This window comes from Pistacia vera, unplaced genomic scaffold, assembly GCF_008641045.1.
Source record: "Pistacia vera cultivar Batoury unplaced genomic scaffold, PisVer_v2 Contig498, whole genome shotgun sequence".
Classification (NCBI taxonomy): domain Eukaryota; kingdom Viridiplantae; phylum Streptophyta; class Magnoliopsida; order Sapindales; family Anacardiaceae; genus Pistacia; species Pistacia vera.
The window spans coordinates 127107-137232 of record NW_022196332.1 but is presented as its reverse complement, the minus strand read 5'-3'; the positions used below and the strand labels follow the sequence as shown (position 1 = coordinate 137232).

General features: G+C 36.1%; 1 non-coding gene across 1 annotated transcript; it reads right to left on the bottom strand.

The window, feature by feature from the left end:
- Positions 1-3144: 3144 nt before the first annotated feature.
- Positions 3145-3251, bottom strand: LOC116105401. The gene has a single exon (XR_004124077.1). It is a non-coding gene; the product is annotated as a small nucleolar RNA R71 (small nucleolar RNA).
- Positions 3252-10126: the final 6875 nt, after the last annotated feature.

Genomic DNA, 10126 nt, shown 5'->3' with positions numbered 1-10126 from the left:
AGTTGATGAAACAAATATGAAATATATCAATCTAACTTTTCTTAGACTCCTACTTTGCCTGTATTTTATCTGAATATCAACTGAGGTTTCTAACCTTAATATCCCTCTTATGTTTGGTTTCTAAAAGTATATATGTATACAAATACCATTTAAAGGAACATTCTGTCGGCCTTTCACCAACAAATTAAATTAAACCCTATTAATGGTCCATTATTTTTATCTAATATTCTGAAACCTTAGGGGAAGATGCGTTAAACCATTTTTTGATTGATCTGTGATTGGAATTATTTTAGTTTGATTGTATCAATGGAGTTTCGATCTGTTTCTTAATTAATTCTTATCATTGACCTCCTGCTACTTTGCCTTTTAAAAAAGGTAAAAAATTATATAGAAGACTCAGTTGCCACTAAATTTATGCAATCTATACGTTCAGTTTGCTATGTATCAAAATTTTAGAACTGATTTTTGAAATCATTTTCACAATTTTGTCGCGTTCATTATATTTTGTATTCAATTAGCCTAATTTTTAAAATGAAGTGAAAAACAAAATATCTAATTTTTAAAATTTTAATCGTAAGTGCTTTTAGATTTCAAGTATTAGAAACAATTTTAATTTTAAAAATTTAATTTAAATAACAGGTAAAACATTATATAGAAGATTCAGTTGCCACTTGTTGTTACAGAATTCCGCACCAACCAACGAGATCCGATCGACCTTGCCAGGATCGAAACCGATATATGCGTGATTAAAGATAATCAACGATGGATGTAAAAAGATGCAATAAAACTAAAGGCAATAAGAGTTGTTCAAGTGGTTCGGCGAGGTTGACTCTGAAGCCTACGTCCACAGTTTTTGTATTTGCTGTGAGAGCTTACAATGTAATTCTTATGGAAAATTCGCACCCCCCTCCTCTCCGTTTGAGGGGGGTTATATACAAGATTTATACAAAGGAAAGAGTGATAAGAGCTTGAAAGTATATATTTTGTTAGTGATTTAATTGGATTATTTCTGGAAAAAAGTGTTTAATTTGTAGAATTTGAATTAATTATTTCATAAATACCTTTTACGGGATCACAGGTGTATTTTGAGTATTTTCAGGTTCAAACCGATATTTTAAGGAAAAAGAATGATGTCGATGGAATTTGTGACAAGTAGGAACAAATGGTAAAAGAATCGGAGTTGAAACGAGAAAGTTGTGACGCGTCGAAGATACAACGTAAAATCTAGAAATCCTTCAAGATGAGCATGCTTTGATGTTTCAATTATAACTTGAGCTGTAGAAATTGGAATTTGACAATTTTTGTGGCGTTGGAAAGCTTATTCAGAGAGCTACAAAGTTTGTGTTGATGACTTTACCAAATTCTGAAGATCACAAACTCATTGGACAGAGAGAACGATCACTGCAGTGATTGTTCTTATCGCCGCAGCAACGGCTCACGAGCCTGTTTGGGCTATTGCATTCTCCTAGTTCGAATCTTAATGGGTTAAGCATTTAAATTCTTTCCTAAGTAACCTCTAAACCCTAGCACTATAAATTAGGGTCTTTAAGTAGTTTTTGGGAGTTTTAGAGAGGGACAAAGGACGGCTACTATTTTGGAGATCGGAATTCTTGCAGTTCAAGTTCAACAATTAGAGAAGTGTTTATATTTTTCTTTCTTGAACTCATGTTATTGAATACAATGATGGTTTTTATTATTGCAACTATGAACTAAATCTCTTTTCTAGGGCTAAAGATGTAGCCCAATTTATGAATATGTGTTGACATTATCTTTATTTATTTCTTATTAAGCATTAATTCTAAGTTTTATTATTGTGTGTAATGGTTTCAATTCTCAAGGATCTGAGGGTTGAATGATATCATGGGTTGGGTTGAGATCGAGAGATGAAACCTGATTTGTTTAAGGTAATAAAACCATAGATTGAGCGAATGCTAGAGATGGGTTACCGCGATCTATGAGGCTCTGGTAAATTCCATAGAATTTAATGATCTCTTAGCTTCTAAATCCAACTTAGAGATATTTTGGGTTGTTGTTTAAGGGTTAATTCACTAATTGTTCGAGAGAAAATAAGAGGAAAAATAGGGAGTTTGGCCTTTAGAATAAGCTTAATTAGGTTAGTAATAATCGTCAATACATAGGATTAAATTGGTGTGAAATCTGTGCCCTAGGGTTTAGCCATATTGATCTTTATACCAAAGTTCTTCTAAAATTCTGATTTCGTTTAGATTTTAATTTGTTTTCTTTTTTTCATTAAAGTCATTCATAAATTTATGTTTCATCAAATAGCAATAAAATAGACTAGTTTGATACTTGGTAGGTAGTTCTCTTGGGATTTGACACTCGTTTACTGAGCTTTATTACTTGTACGATTTCATATACTTGCGAATAGCCTGTCAAGTTTTTGGCGCCGTTGCCGGGGAACTATTTCGTTTTACCAATATCAATATGAAATTGTTTTACCAATATCAATATGAAATATTTTGTTGCTAATTTGATTTGTTTTATTTTTGTTTAGAAATTAATTTTTGTTTTTGTTTGTTTTTTTGTTGCTTTTAGTTGGAATCTGGAGAGTTTATGTTCAAGAGGTGGTGGTGATCTTAATCCACTAGATTTTGAGATCGAGAGAACAGCTAAACAATTGAGGAAAGAAAAGAGGCAAGCTAACTTTGAAAAATCAATGGCTAACACAGGAATTGTCAATCCCAATGTGGAAAATCAAGAGAATGAGAATGATGATACCTTAGGAGGAAATGCAATGGGTGGAGCAGCAGTGGTTCAAAGAGTATTGAAGGACTACTCTAGTCCTACTATTAATGGGTGCTATTCTAGCATCAGGAGACCACCAGTTCAAGCGAATAATTTTAAGATTAAGCCAGCAATTATTCAAATGATTCAGTAGTCGGTCCAATTCGCTGGGTTACCTAATGATAATCCCAATTGCATATCACCAATTTTCTGGAGTTATGCGACACATTCAGACATAATGGAGTATCCGATGACGCAATTAGGCTAAGGCTTTTCTCATTCTCTCTTCGGGATAAAGCTAAGGCTTAGTTGATTTCTCTACCATCCGGGAGCATCACAACATGGAACGAGTTAGCTCAAGCGTTCCTCACTAAATATTTTCCACCTGCCAAGTCTGCCAAGCTGAGGAGTAAGATTACCAACTTTTACCAACAAGATTTGGAGTCATTGTATGAAGCATGGGAAAGGTATAAGGATCTCTTACGGAGGTGCCCTCACCATGGTTTACCAATCTGGTCACAAGTGCAAATGTTCTACCAAGAGTTGCTACCAACTATTCAAGCTATGATTGATGCTGCAAGTGAGGGAGCCTTGAACAATAAAACACCAGAGGAAGCATACAATCTGATTGAGGTGATGGCGAACAATAACTATATGAGGACTTCGAAGAGAACTTCAACAAGGAAATCGCAGGAGTGCATGAAGTTGATGGTTACACTGCATTGGCTGCTCAACTTTCAAACATCCAGAAGCAATTATGTAATGTATTAAAAATAAATGCAATTGAATCTTCTTCTCTAACATGTGACCTTTGTGCAGGAAATCATTCATCCAAGGAATGTCAAGAAGGGAACCCGTTTGCTCAGCCTAAACAAGCCAATTACGTCAATAATTTCCAAAGGGGGCAAAGGAATCCATATTCTAACACATACAATCGAGCATAGAGGAAACACCCGAACTTTTCATGGAGCAACAACAATGAGCAAAAACAACCTCCGGTTTTTCAAACTCAAGAGCCAAAATCTAATTTAGAGAATGTGCTGACCAAGTTCATTGAAGAGACAAGCAAGAGGTTTGAGAAGATTAACATCCTTATTCAAAATCAATCAACCTCTATTAGGAACCTTGAGACTCAAATTAGGCAAATTCATAACATATTAACGGGAAGAGTTCAAGGAGTTTTGTTGAGCGATACAAAGAAGAATCCCAAGGAACAAGCGCATGCAATCACCTTGAGGAGTGGACGAATTTTGGAAAATTCAGAGGGTGAAAAACAGAAGCAAGATCAAGAGAAAGATTTGAAGGAAGAGCAGAAGAACGATCGCCATGGCGATGAAATTAATCGTCCTAGCGATCGTGAGAATTCGGAGAAGCTCGTCAGCAAGAAGGACGATCGCTGCAACGATGAATCTGGTGGCCGCGGCGAGCGTACATCTGAGCAGAAACTTCTTTTGAGTCATGCAAACCTTCCATACCCACAACGATTGAAAAATCAGAAGCTTGATAAGCAATTCAGTAAGTTTATTGACATGTTTTGAAGTTTACATATTAATATCCCTTTTGTTGATATGCTAGAACAAATGCTAAAATATGCGAAGTTTTTGAAGGAGATCCTCATGCACAAGAGAAAATTCGAGGAACACGAGAAAGTTATTTTAAGAGAGGAATGCAGTGCACTGATTCAAAAGAAACTACCACCTAAACTACGAGATCCAGGGAGTTTTACTATCCTTTGTATTATTGGTAGTTGTTATTTTAATAAAGTTTTATATGATTTAGGGGCAAGTATAAATTTAATGTCGTTTTCTATTTACAGGAAACTTGGATTAGGAGAAGTGAAGCCAACCACTGTGTCTCTCCAATTAGCTGATCGATCAATAACATATCCTCGGAGAGTGGTAGAAGATGTCTTAATTAAGGTAGACAAACTGATTTTCCCAATAGATTTCATAGTGTTAGACATGGAGGAAGATCGGGAAATGCCTTTAATCCTAGGACGACCTTTTCTAGCAACGGGTAGAGCATTGATAGATGTTCATCAAGGGAAACTAATCTTAAGGGTAGAAGATGAGCAAGTAGAGTTTAATGTTTTTGGTGCTAAGAAGAGTCCATCCGACTTTGACACATGCCTTGAGATTAGTATTCTTGATAACGTAGTGAATAAAAAATTAGAAGAAAACTACCCTAGTTCACCCCTAGAGAATTGTTTAGTCAACTCTAGGACTATGGAGGCTGACTTTGAGATGGTAGATGAACAACGATTAAAGCCCTATGTGAATAGTGAAATTAAGGATACGAGGGCTTGGATTCTCCTAGATGATCCAGATTGAAGAAAATGAAAAGTCAAGTTTACGAGTTTAACCAAGCGCTTTTGGGAGGCAACCCAAGCTTTTTATTTTTATTTTTATTTTTTCTTCTTTTATTGATTTGTGTGTTATTTTTGCAAGTGTTAATTTTCAAGTATGTTTATTTTATTTTTTTTCTATTTAGTGTAAATAATTTTGATGTTGTGTTTGTTTATCTAAATTCATAAATTTAACACGTGATGTGTGTTTCCAATTAGGTGCACCGCAAGCTTCTTTGTTTTGATAGAATTAAAAGGCAATAATGGAATGAAACGAGTTGGTGATCGAATTCTTACGCGTATTCTTACTTCACTATTGCAAAAGGGGGTAGCTTTCCTTTTCCTCTTTTTCCTTTTGTTTACATTTGTACACTGAGGACAATGTTGATTTTAAGGTTGGGGGTAGGAATTCGCACCTTTGTGCAAATTATAGACATATGGATTTAGGGAGCAGATTTTTTTTTTTCTTTTATAGTTTTTTTTGTTTTATTCTATGAGTTTTTTCTCTTGGATTAATTTATATGTCTATGATAGGAATATGATTGCAATAACATGTAACAAGTAGAGGACATTAATTTTTGCCTTTAATTATGTATGATTGTGAATATTAATGACATTTAGTTTGAGACCCCAGCGGTTTATGGATTGAAAGTGGTTAAGTTTACTTACTTAAAGACGTTTTATGTGTGAATATTTCATGGACATTTTTATGATCTCAACAAACTCTAGAACTTCTTTGATAACCATTTGAGGCGAAATCCTAGAGTTCACATCACTTAGGAAATGATTTAGGCTATTTTTGGACTGATTGAGCCTTTCAAGCCGACCCTTTTTATTGTCATCGCTAGTTAATCCTTTGAGCTTTTTAAATACAATTTAACCTTCTTTTTCTTTCTTTGAACTTAATTTTTACCCTACCCTGATTATGAGCCTAAAACACAATCCTGCTTATTTTATCCTTAAGAGACTTAATTGTTATTCAAGCTTAGTACGAGTATTGGAGAGGAAGTGTAGTTTTGCCACAACCCAAGTTTATGTGAAGAAATTGGTTGGGAGTTGTGGAGTGCTTGTAAGATCAGTGGGGTTGTGTGTGTGTTTTTTACTTTCTTCTTATTATTGTTGTAAAAAAAACGAAAAAAAAAAGAGGAAAAAAATAAATAAAAAAAAAAAGAGAGAAAGAAAAGAAAAGTGGGCATTGAAAAGCATTGTGAAGATTTGGAATTATACAAATGGGTTTATATTACTGTCGAAAAGAAAGAGCTCGATAAAGGTTGGAAAGCTACTGAGTGAAAAAGGGAAGTGTTTTTGTATGATAGTAATAAGAATGAAAGAAAATTAAGTCTCTTAATTTGATTTTTGTTAATTTTCCTTTTCGTTCCTTCATGAACTCATACCTTAGCCTAACGTTACAACATTTACAAAGACCTATTGATCCAAGGTAATGTGAAATTCTACATTAGTGGAGAGTGGTTTGAAAAGTGAGCCTATGGAGTTTGATTCCATGATTCACATATAAGTCATAACCCAAATACTGAGATCAAAATTTTGTTCATGAATGTTATGCATAAAACCATCCGGGTTTATATACTAATGGTTTGTGGTTGTATGAATGTTTTATGGTTGATAACGAAAATGGAGTTGACGTTTGCATTGTCTATCAGTTTAGGCGATTTTTAATTATTCTATTTGTTTTTTGTATATGCGATTTTTGAGACAACTTTATGAATTGATCCAAGAATTTTTGTTAGGTTTAGTTCTTTTTATGTTTATTTTTATTTTTGGAGTTTAGGTTAAGTTTAGTGTGGGTGTTTGTGGGTATCATCGTTGGAAACCCTCACGAGACTAAAACTCGTCAAACTAGGGCCGCCTAGGGGTTTAAAGGCTTGTTGCATACGCTAAATGCAATCGTGTGTCAATCTATGAAAGTGATTTAGGATAGTAGGTTTTAATTTCAAGCTTAGAAACTTATTTTATCGCTTAGTTTGCTAGGGACTAGCAAAAAGCTGGTTAGGGGTTGTGATAAGAGCTTGAAAGTATATATTTTGTTAGTGATTTAATTGGATTATTTGTGGAAAAATGTGTTTAATTTGTAGAATTTGAATTAATTATTTCATAAATACCTTTTACGGGATCACGGGTGTGTTTTGAGTATTTTCAGGTTCAAACTGATATTTGAAGGAAAAAGAATGATGCCGTTGGAATTTGTGACAAGTAGGAACAAACGGTGCAAGAATCAGAGTTGAAACGACAAAGTTGTGACGCGTCGAAAATACAACATAAAATCTGGAAATCCTTCAAGATGAGCATGCTTCGATGTTTCGATCATAACTTGAGCTGTAGAAATCAAAATTCAACGATTTTTGTGGCGTTGGAAAGCTTATTTAGAGAGATACAAAGTTTGTGTTTATGACTTTATCAAATTTTTGAGATCACAAACTCATTGGACAGAGAGAACGATCGCTGCAGTGACTGTTCTTATCGCCGTAGCGATGGATCACGAGCCTGTTTGGGCTATTGCATTCTCGTAGTCCGAATCTGAATGGGTTAAGCATTTAAATTTTTTCCTAAGTAACCTCCAAACCCTAGCACTATAAATTAGGGTCTTTAAGTAGTTTTTGGGAGTTTTAGAGAGGGAGAAATGACGGCTACTATTTTGGAGATCGGAATTCTTGCAGTTCTCGTTCACCAATTAGAGAAGTGTTTATAATTTTATTTCTTGAACTCATGTTATTGAATACAATGATGGTTTTTATTATTGCAACTATGAACTAAATCTCTTTTCTAGGGCTAAAGATGTAGCCCAATTTATGAATATGTGTTGACATTATCTTTATTGATTTCTTATTGAGCATTAATTCTAAGTTTTATTATTGTGTGTAATGCTTTCAATTCTTAAGGATCTGAGGGTTGAATGATATCATGGGTTAGGTTGAGATCGATAGATGAAACCTGATTTTTCTAAGGTAATAAAACCATAAATTGAGCAAATGCTAGAGATAGGTTACCGCGATCTATGAGGCTCTGGTAAATTCCATAGAACTTAATGATCTCTTAGCTTCTAAATCCAACTTAGAGATATTTTGGGTTGTTGTTTAAGGGTTAATTCACTAATTGTTCGAGAGAAAATGAGAGGAATATTAGGGAGTTTGGCCTTTAGAATAAGCTTACTTAGGTTAGTAATAATCGTCAATACATAGGATTAAATTGGTGTGAAATATGTGCCCTAGGTTTTAGCCATATTGATTTTTATACCAAAGTTCTTCTAAAATTCTGATTTCGTTTAGATTTTAATTTGTTTTTTTTTCAGTAAAGTCATTCATAAAATTCTGTTTCATCAAATATCAATAAAATAGACTAGTTTGGTACTTGGTAGGTAGTTCTCTTCGGATTCGACACTCGTTTACTCAAGCTTTATTACTTGTATGATTTTGTATACTTGCGAATAGCCTGTCAAAGAGTGAAATTAAGGGGATTACAATATATCTGAACCGCAATTCTGATATTCTCGCGATTAGGTGTTGTGGTTGCGCAGTGATCACTATTGATCTGGTCATTCCTGCAATATCTAGGATCTGAAGTAATTCGGAGATTGATTGAAGAAGCGCTCGAATTGCTCACGACTAGCTTATGCTGGGTCAAGCTATGGCTCGATGAGCTTCTGCTAGGTTGATCAGTCAACGTTGCTGAGCTAGTTCTGGGTCGAACTATATCTTTGCAATGGCCCGAGCTTGGCGAAAAAATCGTACACAACATCTGCCCCCTAGTGTTCAATGCTCGTTTTGGGCTTTGAAGACTATTGCTCGATTTGGTGTCAAGCTCGCCCTTATCAGCAAGTCTTTGAGTGCACGCTCAATCGAGCTTTCTGGGTCGACCTTACATCCAGCCGACGTACTTCACACTGGGATCTTTATTTTCCACGTTCCCTGTCAAAACACAAAATATGAAAAGTTAGGGCATATATGTAATTCTTGTGTGGTCGTGTCCAATTAAATGCGGCAGCCTTTGTTAGTCACGTTTTGTCACGCATGGGCGACGACAGCTATTCACACAAGAAGTCAAGGTGACGTGCGATGACAATTATCATTACAGCAATCTGACGGTTCGTTGCTCTTCGCGGATGGTCGACACGTGGCCACGTCTAAAGGCTGTGATTGCTCGACGAATGAAGAGTCAGAATCAATTGTAGGTCGACGGTCATGATTGAACCTCGCCCTTTCATCTTCCATGCAAAACACTATAAAAGGTGGCGAATATCGTCAAAATAGTCATTCCGAAAGTTCTCTTACTCTCTTGCTTTCTTTGCTGTTATTTCTTCATCATCATGGCAGTCTGTTCCTGGGAGTTTTTTGCATACCTGTTTCGATAAGGTTCTTTTCCCTTCTTTCCTTCGTTCTTTGTGGGTTTTTGCGCCAAATGGTGGTCATGGTAGTGGCCACATTGTGTGTGGTTGCCGGTATTCTAGATAGGTGGCATACGTTTGTCGTATTACGCGAGCTATCTTGGGTGCCTGAACTGGAAGCGAGTGTGGAATAATCGCTGAGTTGCTCGAACTCTGACACTTGTTCATTTCTTTTTCAGGTACCCAGAAGTGAGCTATAGCTATGTCAGACTCCAACAGTCATACCATAAACCGCATGTTCAATTCACCGGTGGCTCGTAAACTCTTTCAAATGTGTCCCCTGAGGCCTCCGAAGAATTTGTCCCCCAAAGCTCGGACCCTAACACTACGGGCTTGTCCGATCATGCTTCGATGCAGTTGGCTCACTCCTAGTAGTCTCCAGCCCACAGGCTGTGAAGAGAACCATAATCTTTGATCATCGTCAAGGATCTCGAACGCATAAGGGCTGTCTACATGCCACAGCTTAATCTAATGGTCCTGGGGGAATTCTCTCGGAAGAACCCCTCACCCGAATGAGTTACGATCTCTACGACCCTCCTGAGGTGCAGGGTATCCATTCCCCCTCACCTTTTCATCGACAGCGTGTTGAGATGATTCGATATCGTTCCTCTCCAGCTGTCCACAAATTCTTATGTGAT